Genomic DNA, 15,730 nt, shown 5'->3' with positions numbered 1-15,730 from the left:
ATAGAGAGAGATATTGCTCGTTGCTAAGAGATTTCGTTTATATATTGACTGCTGTGGGACATTGTCACGTGCTGTCAAGACATTTCAGCGCATCTCTTGCTTCAAGATCACTATGACTTCAGATTTTTTTGTATGTGCAAGATTTTCTAACTTTGCAGTCTTGATTTTTAAAAGTGTAAACATCAGAATACACGAGTGAGAAAATATGAGAGCACATTGAGATGACATAAGAAAATGCAACAAGTGGACGAGGCAGAGATGCGGGGCAGCGAGGAGTGACAGCAGGGGGAATGGAAACACTGTGATGAGTGGGATCTCAAATGAGAGATAGTGAGTCTGAAGAAAAAAAAGAAGAGAGTGAGAGAGGGAGAAGGAGAGACGAAGAGATTGAATGGGATATCAGATGAGCCAGCCATTAGTCACTGCCTTCTTGCTTCCTGCTGTGACTGAGTTTCCATGGTGATAATTAGCATATCAGATGTTAACCCCGCCTCCACAAGCCTTGGTGCCTTGTTAACCAATTTTCTTCTCAGTCGGTAAGAACTAAAACAGTACAGATATTGGATACAAATCCTACTTAAAAGTTTTGTTTTGGCGAGGTGGGATAAATGAAAATATCAATATAACTAATTTTATGTGAAACAATCTAAAGTCAGCCAAACTCATTTGGCCTTCAGCAAGATGCAGATGTTTAAATAAAATACTGTCTCAGGGTTTGAGGGAGTTCTGTAATTAAATATTGAAGACAATTTTTCACTATTCCATACATTTCACGTTTAAGATTCATGCATATTTTTGAAACAAATTTTAAGGTACAATCAAAATACTATCTGCTGGTGGCCTCCTTTATTAACCATTTATATCACATGAGCTCTATGAGCAGGTGGTTTTATGGATCCAGCTGAAAATCAAATGCATCAGAACCATCAGCACCATTTGTCATTGTCTTCTTGTTGACTTGGAAGGGCTATCTTAATCTTGAAAGAGGAGTCGAGGATGGACTCCAAGGTGCTTTCAAAAGTTAGAAGATCTCTTGAATGACAACACTGAACATACTCCCCAAAACAAAACTAAAATCGTATTTCAAATGCTGTTAAAGAAGAACATCATATATGTTTATTTTATTTTCTGAAATTATAAGTCTTTTCAGCTGTCTCAGGATTTTTAGGTTTCGTCGATAGCTGCACCACCATGACCTTGTATTACAATGTAGGATTACACTTGAAATACACAAAGAGCAACGCTTTAGATACAACATTGCAGTGTCAACAAGAAGGGTGGTAGTTCAATCTCTAACTCAAACAAGTCTTTTGCCTGGACTGTGTGATGGGACCAGTTAGCGACTGTTTGTTAAAGTGCCCTTGAACAAGGCACTGAATCACAAACAAGTCAGGTGACACCGCGCTCACTGCCAGCCCCATTCTCTATCCCTTCTGAAGGAAAAGTTTTTGAAAGGGCGATGTATTCTGCAATGAAAGGTGGCTGCTCAGTGTTCACAAAACAATTCTAAAGTGCCCTTGAACAAGGCACTGAATTCCAAATTCCTCCAGGGGTGCTTCTCGGCTGCCAGCCCTGTGCTCTGTGAAGATATGGGTGTGTGCATATAGAGGAAGGTGTACGCAGCGTAACGTATTCAGGGACCTCACCATCAAGAGGAGAGCCTTGTTTCAGTTGCTTTTCAAGAACACTGCAGGAACGATTTATGTAAACCATTTCATTCAAATATTTATGGTGATTCTGGCTTTGTATGGTGTTTATTTATTAACAGAATTATTATTTTTTTTTGTCAAAGTTGTCCTTAAAGAAAGTCCTGACTGCTGGAAGTTATATTTCAAAAATGGTATGTTTAGGTACTAGATTGGTGCAAATACTCTTGAAAGTGTTTCCAGATGACTAGAAGAGGAAAAAGACCGTGATAGTGTTTTACCGAAACAATAGAAAGCCTCCAGAAAGCTAAACAACGGGTTCAACCAACAGTCAAGTGAGGCCTGATCTCATGATCAATCTGCCTATCTTCCATACTCGTCCTAAGTTTGGTTTGTTTGGTTCAGAGACGATCAAGCGTGCACTCACTCACTCACTCACTCACTCACTCACTCACTCACTCACTCACTCACTCACTCACTCACTCACTCACTCACTCACTCACTCACTCACTCACTCACTCACAGAAGAACATGCAATCTCCACCCATAAACTGCCTAACCTGTAAATAAACCTTGAACTTTTTGTCTCGAGGGCACACTACTAACCACTGCCACTACTGTATCTGAACATGTTCACCTGTTCTAATCAATTAGCACTGAGCACAGTGGCACCACTCGTTCTTTGTATCTTGAAATTTATTGGCTTTTTACTGTGGCACGTTTGAATTGTGCTGAATGTATGAGGTCCTTTCTTTGTGATCCCCAGCACCATTAGCTTCCTGTGGTTTTCCAGCTGCTGGTAGTGTAATTGACTAGACAACATGCGAGAAAGACAGTTTTGATTTGTAAGCTGCTCTTCACACAACATGGGTGTTCGTGGAGACAGTTGTACACAGAATGTGTAATCTGTAGTTCAGGAAACAGTGATTTCCCCCACGTGTCATCTGGTGGACTTTTACAGGCAACGAAGTGGGGAGTTGGGAGTGGGTGCAGGTATTTTGAAGTGAAGTTAACTATTGTTCATTTGCATATGCTACCCACACTGTAAAAAGCTGGGAGCAGATCATTTCCCTTCAACAATAACATGATAGGCATATTTGTTTGAATTGGTTCATCATTCCAGAAATCATTTTCAGTGACAAACTACCATCGGTGAGTGAGCCAGTGGTTCTTCGGGGCATTTCAGTGTCTTTGTTTTGATCACATAAACTACAATGTTTTTGAGTTTCATGACGACCACTGCTTGTATTGCTCTCCAATCTCAATATCAGATGGAGTAGCTGTTGGTGGAGTTTTTATGGGTTGAGTTTTTGTGTGTTTAAAGCAATGGCGATTCAAACTGGGCAAAAGATGGAGCTGGTAAAATTTAAAAAAACAAAGTCCTCAGAAAACAATATTTTACCAAAATGATTGTAGAACAGGAAAAAAGAAAAAAACATGAAAAGAAATAACATGAATGATCAATGGATAAGCAATACACTGACGAGGTGAATACATTTTATTTGCTTTTTCCATCAATTAAAAAGTGCTTGATGACCAGTATTAATCCACAGAGTAAAGATTGCTACTTGTATACTGCAGTGGCATGGCCTGCAAGGCCTTCTCTGCAGGCCTAAGAGAAATATCAGAATCACAGACTGATGTTGATCATATTTTGTCCATGAGTACTGCTTAAATAATTCCAAATGGTCTGTCCACTTCTTCTCATAGCTTCTCCCCCGGCTGCGCTGCTTCCAGACGCGTATTTCCATTTGTAACCAATCACATTTAAGCCATCACCTGTTGCCAGGGGTAAGCGGCCTTCAGACTCAACTCCGCGGGCGTCTGCAGTTTAAAACGAGTGTCGGTCACGCTGCTGCTTCAACCAATCAGATTTTGATATTGCCGACTCGGCCTTCTTGAAGGCCTAGCGGGACGTCAGTGTATTCAAGCCCTCTGATTGGATCGTCAGAGAGTTCACAATCCAGCGCCAGCTGACTGTATCTGTAGCGAGCTGAACAAACAAAAATATAGTTGTGTTGATTTAATAGCGGTTTTGTCAACCTCCAATGGCTAAAGGAGAAGGTAAAGACATTTGGTTTCAGATTTATTGTCAAAACAATTTTCAAGACACCGGGTGCAGTTTACTTGCGCTCACTACAAACTCCATGGCAGGATTCAGGATTATAGTATTTGCCATTATATTATTTTCAAGACCACGAAAAGCTGACGTTTGTCACCGTCCACCCCCCGGAGTTTTGGGAAAAGCAGACGCTTTTTTATGCAGCTGCCACAGAAGGCAAGATATGAACTTGAATTTTTTTCATTCATAAAGGTATTTATTCTGGCTACACGATTATCAATCTGTAATGCAAAGGCTTTTTATACTGCATTTCTGGATGGTAACATGGTTTTTGTCGCCATAAAAAACGTTATTGAGAGGTGGATTGACTCAGACCAGCACTAGTGAAGGCCGAGGTCTGAAATGCACGGCCCGCCACTGGTATACTCATACTGTCAGTCATTATTGAAGTGCAGTATTTTCAACTGCAGATGCTCTACTAGACACACTCCTGCAGAGGGAGATACAGTTTTCAGCAGAAGCAAAGAAACAGATTAGTGAACAAATTACGACAAGAAAAAGCAGAAACAAAGCAGCTGAGACGAACTACCAATATGAAGACTGCAGAGCTTTTAAAAATGCTTATGAAACCCTAATTTATTTAGGTGCTGCAAATATATCTCATGTATTATGGAGGCAGTCCAATGTTAACCAAAGTGAAGTTTCTTTAGGAGGAGGATAGAGAGAAACAGCACCTATTCAACTGTTGGGTAGTATTATGAATTTCATAATAGTAACAGTTACAAGGGTGTTACATTTATTTCAGTCTTTGTCACTCGTAGATACATTTCTGGGACAGCACATGTCAGGCTTTGGTGTTTTAGATATCAAAAAGGACACGCGCCATGTGACACTGATGTACACCACACAATTAAGGAGTAATATAAAGTATTACTCCTTCCAACTGGTGGTTCATGTGGAACAGGTGGCCAGAGGCACCTTGATAAGGTAATTCTCATATGCCATCTAGTTTAGGGAAAGTATGAAATATAGTACCATTTGACATATTACACCAGAGTTGGAGTGGACAAGAAATTCTTCAGCCGTAGCCTGACTTTCTAGTAGTTCTGTGATAAAAGAAAAAGTGTGATGTAAGCTTTAAAGTGCCGCCATCATCAGTTCCTCCGGACTGTCTTATTGAAATGTATTTTATCTGTTTCTCTGTCCATTTGTCCTTTTTATCTTTCCCAAAAAATTGAATTTTTTGATCTCAGTTTCAGCCTCGCATAGAGTCGGATTATAGTGTTGCGTATATCTCGAGTGCTGCTGTAAGTTTAGATACTGCCAGACACACACACACACACACACACACACACACACACACACACACACACACACACACACACACACACACACACACACACACACACACACACACACACACACACACACACACACACACACACACTTATTCTTTAATGACAGGACACAAAGATCAGAGCAGGATTTCCAGCTGTAGGTCAGTTACCATGGCAACAGAAAAGAATGCATCGGAGACCTGTCACCATAGGAACCAATAGCCAGAAAGAGACAGAAAGACAGAGACAAGAGGAGAAATAGAGAGAGAGAGATAGAGAGAGCGAAAGAGAGAGAGAGAGAGAGAAGTGAGTAAGAGAATCAAAGTCATAAAGACTAAGAAGGAGTGAAAGGAGACAGCTCATCGTGTTCACTGTATCCTGGCTCCCCCCACACAACATGTGCAGCACCGACATGTTGGTAACATATGCTGTGATTGCCTCAAGTATCTGTCATATGCAGCTCACATGTCAACACAATAAATAAAATCCTCATGTGAAGAATTTTCTTGAGGATGTGATTTCCTGAGATATTATGCATAATCTGTATTCTTCTGTCAAGGGCAGCACAATGGTGGCATTACTCACAGAACATTCCTGCTTGGTCAGTGTTTTCAAAACAGTGACCTTTGAATTACAATACTAAGGTGAGTTGCTTCAGAAAAGGAATAGTAAAAAATATTCAAGCATGCCAGCTTCTTCCTGTCGACTCCAGTAATAAGGTGTACACAGATTTGTTTGTAGGCCGCCTCGGTCTCCGCTGGTCACTTGCAGTTCAACCTACAGAGCAGTTGCTTCATATGTAAAGTCACCTATTCAGCACCTTTCATGCATGATTGAGAGTACCTTTTTTATGACTGAAAGAAAAGAAAAGAGCTTCCCTTTTAGAAAACTAACAGCATGATGTTTACTGGCAGCTGCTCACAGTCATTTGCAGCCTTTTTAAAAATGCATGGTCTCTATTAGCCTGTTGCCGAGTAATGTATAGCTGGATGGTTATTTCTACTTAACATTAAGCTGTGCCTCCAAATTCTGCCAGCTGCAGCCACTTGTGGGAACAGCAACCTAATTTGTGTGAGCATTTTTTGTCTGAGCTGTGGCAGAGAATTATAGTATTGTCACAGAAGTTTTGCCCAAGTTTTCTTTACTCAGTTCTTATTGGCTACTGTTTGAAATTCTAGATAAAATAGTGCTCGACATGCACTGTTTAATATCTGGCTTTAGCCTCTTGTCCACTTTTATGACTTCTGTTAGGGAGATTTTATTATCCTCAATGACGGTGGGGTCTCAAAGAAACTACAACCCAGAGGAAGTGGGAGAGTCAGAGACTGCAAGAAGCGAGGAAGAAACAGAAAGAAAAGAGTGATAACAAAGTCTAAAGAGGAATAAAAAAAAAAAAAAGAGCTTCAATCAGAACGACTGAGAAAGGGCAAGCAAAGACAAAGAGAGACAAAGAAGAGATTGGTGTGTTTGTGTGTGTGTCACTGCCTAGAGATTAGCGCAAGCTTAGTTCTTATTCCAATCACACACACAGCCTAATGAGCTAATGGGCCTGACAACCAGACAGACACACACAGAGTCGGGGATGGGAAGAGAGGCGGGCGGATGGATAGAAAGTCACTATGCGAGTCAGCCATCCATCCATCCAGGCGACCATTCAGCCAGTCAACCTATTAGCCCCTCATCGCACAGTGAGGTCGGCATGGCTGCTGCAGATAAGACCGGCAATATTCCAGTGTCAATTTGGTGAAAAACTGAGCATTCTCTTACCTTGACCCTGTTTTTGCATTTTGTCTTTTAGTCCTTCCTCTCCAGTATGAGGATGTGCTCAAGCAGGTGCACACAAAGACCACCCCCCCCCCCCCCCCCCCCCCCCCGTGAATGTTATAAATTGGTAAGAAACTGACACATTGATGAAATTCTTCCCTGGTTAGAAAGAACTCTGTGCCCCAGCTCCCCCTCAGGAGGCAAGATCACAATTACTGGAGTATTCGATTTGATAAAAGTATTTTGCAGATTTGTCAAAAAAAGTGACAAGTCGGCAGAGCCCTGTGAGTAAGACCACTAAAAATCGGCGACACTTTCATGATTAGCACCTCCTATGGTGCTATCTTCCAGCTTTCCCGACAATTATCTATATGTGTTAAACAGCTCAATCACTGTAATAATATTTGATTGTCCAGAGCTTAGAAATAATTCAATTAATGTAATGCAAATGGTTGGGGGTGAGGGTGGGGGATAAAGGTAGTCTCCTGATAGCATTGGTCTCAAACCAAATGCTATCCTCATAATTATCATGATCATTATTCTCTTATTATCATCCCAGTAATAATCAAAGCTTTCCCCACATGACTGCTCTGTTCTCTTTTACTTTTCTTCACTCTCACTTCTATTTGTTGCCATTTTTTTTAATGTCTTACTCTGTATTGAGTTTGCATTTGGAGTACATTCCAATGACTTTATTAGACCGCTGTTCTGGCTTCATTATATAGTCTCCATGTTCTAGTGTCAGTTTTAACTGAAGGTTCCAAGAGTTCGATTACACATGTTGGAAATATCTTTCACTCCGTAGAAAAACTAAACTGAATGTACTACAGCCCTGTGTTAAACACTAACACATCAAACAAAGGCTTCCAGGGGGCATAAAATGGACTGGACTTCTAGTTAATCCTTTTGACTTCAATGCCTTTTTGAACCCCTAACTTCTGTTCCTTATTATCCTCTATTATGCTCTGAAGTTAATGAATACATAAATGATGATATGTCCACCTCGACACAGTTGGAATCATACACATATTCAGCTTAGAATACAGTGGGCGTGTTGAACCAGAGAGGCTAAAGAAGATCAGTCATCTCTGATGTTAAATCTGCTGAGATCTTGAGTCAGTAATTACCAATCTTCAGACCTCCCATGGCAATAACGTTGTCCATGGAGGGCAGCGAGATTTATGCATCATTACATGAGCTGACCACTTATCCTGTTTAGGACTTCATCATATTTTTCAAAGCAACACAAGGCTTTGAAAAATATGATGATTGCCACAGCTCTTAAACCAGATGAATGCTGCTAATTAGCATTCAGTCTGCTGCGTTGATGCCTTTGTAATCGTAACTAGACAGTTCAAGTTCTTTTGGGTGATTTTATTATGAATACTTTGCTTTATCACAACTGAAGGAGTTTGTGTTTGTTTTTGATTGTAATTAGAACATTTTCTGTAAACAAACATTACAAAAATCAGCTTTTGATACCTAAATTGTTATTGTGTCTTCTGTTAAATTGCTTGCAACATAATTTGTTTTTGTAAGCACAGTAAGCAGTGTTATTTACAAGAACATGACAAAAAAAAAAAAAAACAACAAAAGAAAATGAATTGTGAGTGGTTATGTTGTTTTCCCTGTGACATTTTCCTTGTTTTACTCTCTGGTTCTACTACAAGTTTGAATATTCATGCGAGTACATGTGTGCTTCAGCTTGTGGATTGACGGACCAACTGTTGTTGAATTTACTGGGCATCTGGACCGATGTTCATTATGGCTGATGGTTCTGTTTGGGAAGCTGCGACAAGGAGACAGAAAAGAAGAGAGACTGAGATGGAGTGAGAAAGAGAGGGAGGAGTGAAAGAGTCAGAAGATGGCAACAGCAGCATCAATCACTTTGTCAACAAGCATCCTTCACCACCTCAGTACTGGGGGACAGATGTTTGGCTGTGTGTGTATGTGTGTGTGGTGTATCTGTCCATGTGTGCGAAATCTATGTGATAAGCTACTTCTCTCTCACACACTGAGTAAATGATAGGAGTATTGTTGCCGTAATAGTATTTTTTTAAACAATTTTTGCTATTTACTATTTGTACTAGTAACCTGTCCCTGGCTTCACCCAAAATAAGCTAGGTTCTGCTCTACCAGTTGGATAGAAGCGGGATTGATGGGGACTCTAGATTGTGTGTGTGCGTGCCTGGCTATCTGTCTCCCTGTGATGACCCTGTAAAGGAGTGGAGACCTGTTGAATGTGTACTCTGCCTTTTGCTGAATGTCAGCTGCTTTATTCTCCAGCTTCCCACAAACCAAAGGCTGCATAAGGTCGATAAAGAAGATTGTTGTAGGGATGAAGGAATGAATGCATCCCTCTGGATTCCTGCACTTACTGTGGGCCCTCAGTGTGAGACCTAATGGCTGTAATCAGCAATGATTCCTAAAACAAGTTTGAGCTTAATGGCTTGAAGTGGCTTAACAAAAACAGTGGTACATTCTTCATGTTTTTTGTCAGAAGCGGGCATGTGGTAGGTATATTATGTTTTGGATTTTTTGCCCATTTATAAGCCTTTTTGTGCATGCATCCATGTGTCCTTTTTTCACAAATCCTAACCTGATGAACTCTCTGTTCACAATTGTGTCTAAGGCCACATTTACACGTACCCGGGTTTCTACAAAAATAGATATTTCTCTCTCTACATTTACAAAAAAATCTTAATTGACATGGACCATATATGTATGCACCTGTTTCAGAGCTACTATGAGCAGGCCAAACCTGTAGGGGGCAGTGTAATGAGAAGCATGAAGCCATGATAGCCAATCAGAATCCTGGAAAAAAACACAACGTCAAGAAATGTGACGTAAATCTCCGGCTGCCCCCCTTTAGATGCAAAAGGTCTCCACTGTGGCAGGAGTTTTCAGAAATAAAAGGTGGTGCGTTTTAAGCGTTTATGCGAGGCCCGATCGCAGAGAAATATCACTGTTTTTTTTAGATACCTGGGTATGTGTCATCGTGGCCTAAATCTGTGTTGGTGAGCACTTTTCCTTCACCAACATAAATCATCCACCTCACAGGAGTGGCATATCAAGAAGCTGATTAGACAGCAGGATTATTGCACAGGTGTGTCAGTTAATTGCTGGTGTGACCATCATTTGCCCCACACAGTGCAACACATCTCCTTGGCATGGAGTTGATCAGGTTGTTGATTGTGGCCATTGTAGAAAGTGTTAAGGTCATTGACACTTCATGTTTTTTGCCATTCTGCATCAATGCTCTTATGACATTCAACAGTCACCATATTGCAGGTCAGGACAGACAGTGATGTCAACTGCAGCTTTGCTGGTTGGTGGAAGTAGAAAGGTTTTTGTGAAGATGGCCCTTAAATGTCTTGGAGTGGACCTGTTGCTCTTGCTGGATTACTGCCTGGTTTATAACAGGATCCAGAAAGAATGAAAACATGAATTCATTCAGTAAAACCATTTTATTTCAACAAATGAAGCACAATAAACTCTTCATTAAACAAAATAGCCTCAGTCTGCAAATTGTGATTAAAGAGCAATCAAATCTGACAAGGTGTTCTGATGGCAACTTTTGGTAATCAAGTTTTGATTTTAGTGGCATATTTTAGCCTAACAAAGCCTTCAGAGGCATTTAATTTTCCAACACATTTAAAATGCATCTTTTTCCCTCAGTTTACAGCTCATTGTTTGTATTTCTGTTTAGCAATCTCAAATGATTTAGAAATCATTGCAGCCTAAGCTTTACCTTCATTTAGGATAAATTAAGAAGAATCTTAGATATGTAAATCTTTAAATATAATTTAAAAAGTGTGTGTGGCATTTTGACCATCACATATTGAGTTTTTTTTTTTTCTGTTTTCCCTTACTAAAGCCCAGATAAACTTTTTTGTAATCAACACCATTCTTGGATAAGCAAACAGGCACACTCACAATCCACCATTGACCAAATCTTTCATTCTGCTCTTCCATCTCTGGTTCATCCATTCTTCATTTTCTGTCTTGCTTTTCGCACGAATTCATTGGAAATTCCTTTAAGATATTTGAAAAGCAAAATGAGGTTTATGAAACATTTCAACATCAAAAATAATACATGTTTTTGACGCTGTAACTGTAAACATCCAAAGCACATGTCTGTTGCAAATCCAAAATACAAGGTATGTTTTGTAACTTCAATAAAATCCTGTTTGACATTTAAATGTTTTGCAAGCCTGTATACCAGTAGAGAACATAGTAAAAACACGAGACTGTGTTTCACTTACGTTTCCCTCTGTGACTCTCTCTTCACATACTGCATCATAAATCAATCTTCTCTGCCTATGAATTACCCTTTCATTTTCTTCTCTTTTTGTAACCTACACTACAGCAAATGATTTCCTTTAGGAGCCTGTGTCATAGTGAATATTGGTTCAGTAATTTAATAAGACTAATCAATGCTACATTGATAAATAACATAGTAATCTCAAACGACTCCTATACCAACTGCTGTCCTGCACTTGAAAGAACCGACTGAAAAGTAAACACGCACGCACGCGCACACACAGACACGCGCAATGTGGCACACATCATCATACATTTGTCAACTTCACTTACTGAATTTTCTTATCTACAATGACTTTGCGAATTTATAGAAATCAAATCGAAGACCAGCACAAAAACACACACACACACACACACACACACACACACACACACACACACACACACACACACACACACACACACACACACACACACACACACACACACACACACACACACACACACACACACACACACACACACACACACACACACACACACACACACACACACGTGCTAAACTCAATCTCCCGCTATCTAAATATAAACTGTCCTCCCTTAGATGAACCCCACTGTCTTGCAAACCCTCTCTTCAGTTCACCTTCTATGACTTGCTGCCTCTCTCTCTCTCTCTCTCTCTCTCTCTCTCTCTCTCTCTCTCTCTCTCTCTGTTGTGCGCGCACACACAGACACAAACACACACACAGTCTCGTTCTTTTCTTGCCTCTCTACAGTGTATTGACAAAGCCCACTCGCTAATCCAGTGTGTGGGGAGTGTTGCTGGAGACAGAATTAGGTGGATAACACTGGATTGCCCCCCCACGCACTCCTCATTCCCTCCACGCCTCCCACCAGCTTCCATGTCTGTGTTTCTGTGTGCAGTCCATGCATCTTGTTTGTGCATGCCTGTGTGTGTATGGGAGTGAGTTAGTGAGAAAGAGAGCGAGGGAGGGAGAGATTAGAGACCCGACTGTATGTCTAGAGTAGATTAGCTGCTCTTAATGTGGCTCCTCACTCCTACAGTAAGAACTTAAAAAGTCCCATTTTGTTCAGAAAACCACATGGGGCTCCCCAGTTGGAAGCAGCTTTCGACTCAACTAAATTAAATATTCTTAAGGCCATTGCATCCCAGTCAGACAGTTTCACTTTGCAGTATCTACACCTCCTTACACCTTTTGTCAACAAGATAAATCCTTGCGCACTTAAAGCACCAAGCACAGAAAGTGTCTTTAATTTGTGTGTTGGACGGTTGGAGTTCAAAGGCAATCAACATCCAATATTCCAGAAGCTGCCCCGGGGAGCCTCTATCACAACTGGCTCTCCAGCTTTAGCCCTACTGCTCAATATCAATAATTGCTCGCAGGTAAAATAACTTGAAGAAACAATAATCCCCAAGGTAAGGCAAGTAATATAACTTGGATCAATGTCTCCTTTGTGTCAGAGTCTTTTAAGAACAATTATTAAACAACACTTGAAAATTTGATTTTTAAGTTTGACTACATGTCCCCAGAGCAGATTTTGGACTCTGACCGCTTTTTAACTTTATGAAACCTTGTGCTCTGGCAAATTAAAACCACCATTTGAACCATTCATCATTTGTGTTGCAGTGTAGCACTTAAATTCAATCACTGAAACTCACTTTGTGCTGCTTGATGGTGCACTGATAGCTCGGCTCTGCTTTAAATGACTTTGTGTGGGAGCCAGTCGCTGCTGCATGTGTGTTTATTGTTATGCTATAAATAAATGTAATAATTTCTGCAGTCATCACTACTCAAAATACATTTTTCACTTGAGTGTTTAAAAGCTTTATTATGGCCATAGGGCAGCTTACATGTGCAGCTCACATAAGAGGGAAGTGGAAGTGAATTTGGTCTGTCAGTAACTTGAAGGCAAGAAAGACGGAGAGAGAACTGTCTGAGAAGAAAACAGAGGCCAAGACCTTTTTTAGTCAGTAATGAGGTTATTTCTACAGTGTCTTTGTACGCACGCCACTCACAGGCACGGACACACACACATAAATCTGTTAAAAAAAAATCTATATATCTTCTACACTGCTTTGTCCTGGTTGGGGTTGCAGGTTTTTGGACTGATCCCAGCTGACTATTGGCTAAAGGCAGTACACCCTGGTCAGTCCATCAGTGCCTGAAAAAGCTATTAAACAATGTTTTATAAAAGGCATTTTATGAAGAGAAAAATTAATTCCATTATGGTTTGATTAAGTTTTGTACCCGCATATATGAGAAGACCCTGTAATGTTAGTGTTTTAGCAGATTTAGGTCACCATAATGACAGGTAAATGCACACATGCTCATAAAATATTTCAAATAAGATTATTATATGGCATAACTGCCGTCTATTCATTACTGCATTTTAGTAATTATGACCACTGACCTGAATTTCTGAACCTTTTCTAAATCATAAGTATATGCCTATTCTATGGGTGAGTCAAAAGTTTTCAAGGCCATGTTCAATGAGTTCAATAAAAACAAGCCCTTTTGTGGGACACAGGCAGGACTCATGATGCTCATTACAGAAACATATATACCCCTATAATAAGGCCAGACCGTCTGGAGAACACAGTGTTAGGTTGCTGTACTGAATTGCCCTTCGGACTGATGCCCTGCTCTCTCTCGCTCAGATTCCCTTGCTTCCTTCTTCTCATATGTCTTGCCGGGTTTGTTGTGTGAGCCTGTCTTGCCCGTGTCTGTTTGGACTTTGATTATTTTTATTATCCTAAACATGCAGTGAGACTCACATAGGCTTTAGCCTTGGTGCCATGTTGTTGTTTTTGTTTAGCGTTTTTTCCAGCGCACTATCAATCATTTGGCAGTGGCAAAAGTGATGAAACAGAGGACATACTTATATGTCCAGACACTGATGATAAACATCTTATTTGCCAGCTATATCTGTCCAAAAACAAAGCTCATCACCATGCTCAGTTGCCTACAAATGCACAAATAAAGTCAGAGGTAAGGTAATAGGAAGCCTGACATCTCCCCTGGGCCTGCCTCTGCTCTATTAGCTTTTTTAACTAAACAAAATCTCATTCAACATCTCTGTCCTTGACATAGTTCTCTCTATGAACTCAAAACAAATTGGCCTCCAACACTACAGCAGCACTTGCTATTAGAGGTTTAAACATTGCAGAGTTTAACAGTTACTTAGTCAGCATACAAAAAAACTGCAGGTCTCATAAAACTATTACGTGAGCCATCACCATTATCCTCTGAAATTACCTTTGCTTATTAAACCTGAGCTGCACTATGTGGCAGGCTGCATCACAGCTTACCTGCTGTTGGTTCCTCCCAGTTTCCCTCAACTCACAAGTGAACTGTTGATGTTAAACTGCTGAAGTCTTTTTTTTTTTTATTGTTTTTAATTAACATCTTTATTCATGTGACCCAACATGCATCCCGCTGAGAGAGACTATTTCCAAATAATGCATATAAATGTCCTATTATTAATTAAATGTGTCTTTAATACTATTTTCTTCCCTCTGTGCCTGAGCTTGGGAGTTTCTTTTATATTTCAACAAGACATATTATTTCAATATACTCGCAGAAATAAATGCATAATAAGTTCAAACATTGTGCACAAGTGGAATATTTAGATGGAGCAGACACTTTTGTAATAATTCATTCCAGTTATTTTGGTGAAATGACTTGCTTAAGTCACTTGTGTAATAGAAACCATTTCTGTCACCGTGAGACACATCAAAACGTCTTTGTGTATTCCGGCTCTGTCACCTCATGTCATCGTACTCATTTCACTTGCAGTAGGATTTACTTTAGTCTCGTCACACCAGAAACCATTTGTCAATTTACACTAACAACAAAGAAACTCCACCGGCAAACACGGGAATCTAATGCTTTACGGGTTTTTATTTTTCTTTCCGCTTTGATAGCGATACAAAAAGAAACAACGAGCTGCCTCCGTTCCCCGTCTCTCTGTCATATCGCACTTGCAGCAAAAGTTCCAGGAGTTAATTTGGGATTTTAATATGTCATACTCTTGAGAGCCTGCATAGTAAATCTGTTCTTTGAGGCCAGTGAGGACAGGCCATCTACTGTATGATTTAACTTGTCCTCGGGTTGCTGCTTCACCACCACCATTGCAGGCAGATGTCACGCACACACAATCAGGAAGTCACGGAGACTGGAACTTCGATGTCACATATCTTCAGCAGTGTTTTCAGTGCTGAAACAATTCTGTTCCGTGTGTATAATTTAATAGGCCTTGTGGTCCAGACTGTGTTCTGGTCTAAATGAATAATCGGCTGACAGCATCAAAAACAAGCCAGCGGTGTCAAAAATCTGTCAAACTAAATAAAATAAACACTGAAGCAGACACTCCCTCTTTTTCACCCTCTCTCTTTTTCTTTTCTTTTTTTTTCCATGTCGTTATTGGTAGTGACTACAGCGCCGCGCTGCTGCGTGTTTACGAATGGAAAACACATAAATGTAAATGATGGCTATGATCATAGACATGTAAATTTCTTTCACGGTGGAAATAGCATCTAAACAAGAAGAATCAATGTAAAGAAAAAGCTAAACAAGCTCCATGGGGGTATGGATGTTTATCTATTATCATAAAAGCAAAATATCACGGATATTAAT

General features: G+C 40.2%; 1 protein-coding gene across 1 annotated transcript in view; it reads left to right on the top strand.

Moving 5' to 3' along the window:
- The window catches only part of LOC308106645 (CUB and sushi domain-containing protein 1-like), a gene marked incomplete at both ends in the record, with an annotated part of 411,609 nt that overhangs the window by 61,654 nt on the left and 334,225 nt on the right, over positions 1-15,730 (top strand). The window lies entirely within an intron of this gene.

The sequence above is a fragment of the Lipophrys pholis genome, assembly GCF_963383615.2.
Source record: "Lipophrys pholis genome assembly, chromosome: 2".
Taxonomy (NCBI): Eukaryota; Metazoa; Chordata; class Actinopteri; order Blenniiformes; family Blenniidae; genus Lipophrys; species Lipophrys pholis.
The sequence above is the reverse complement of the archived record's forward strand: the minus strand, read 5'-3'. Positions and strand labels throughout refer to the sequence as shown.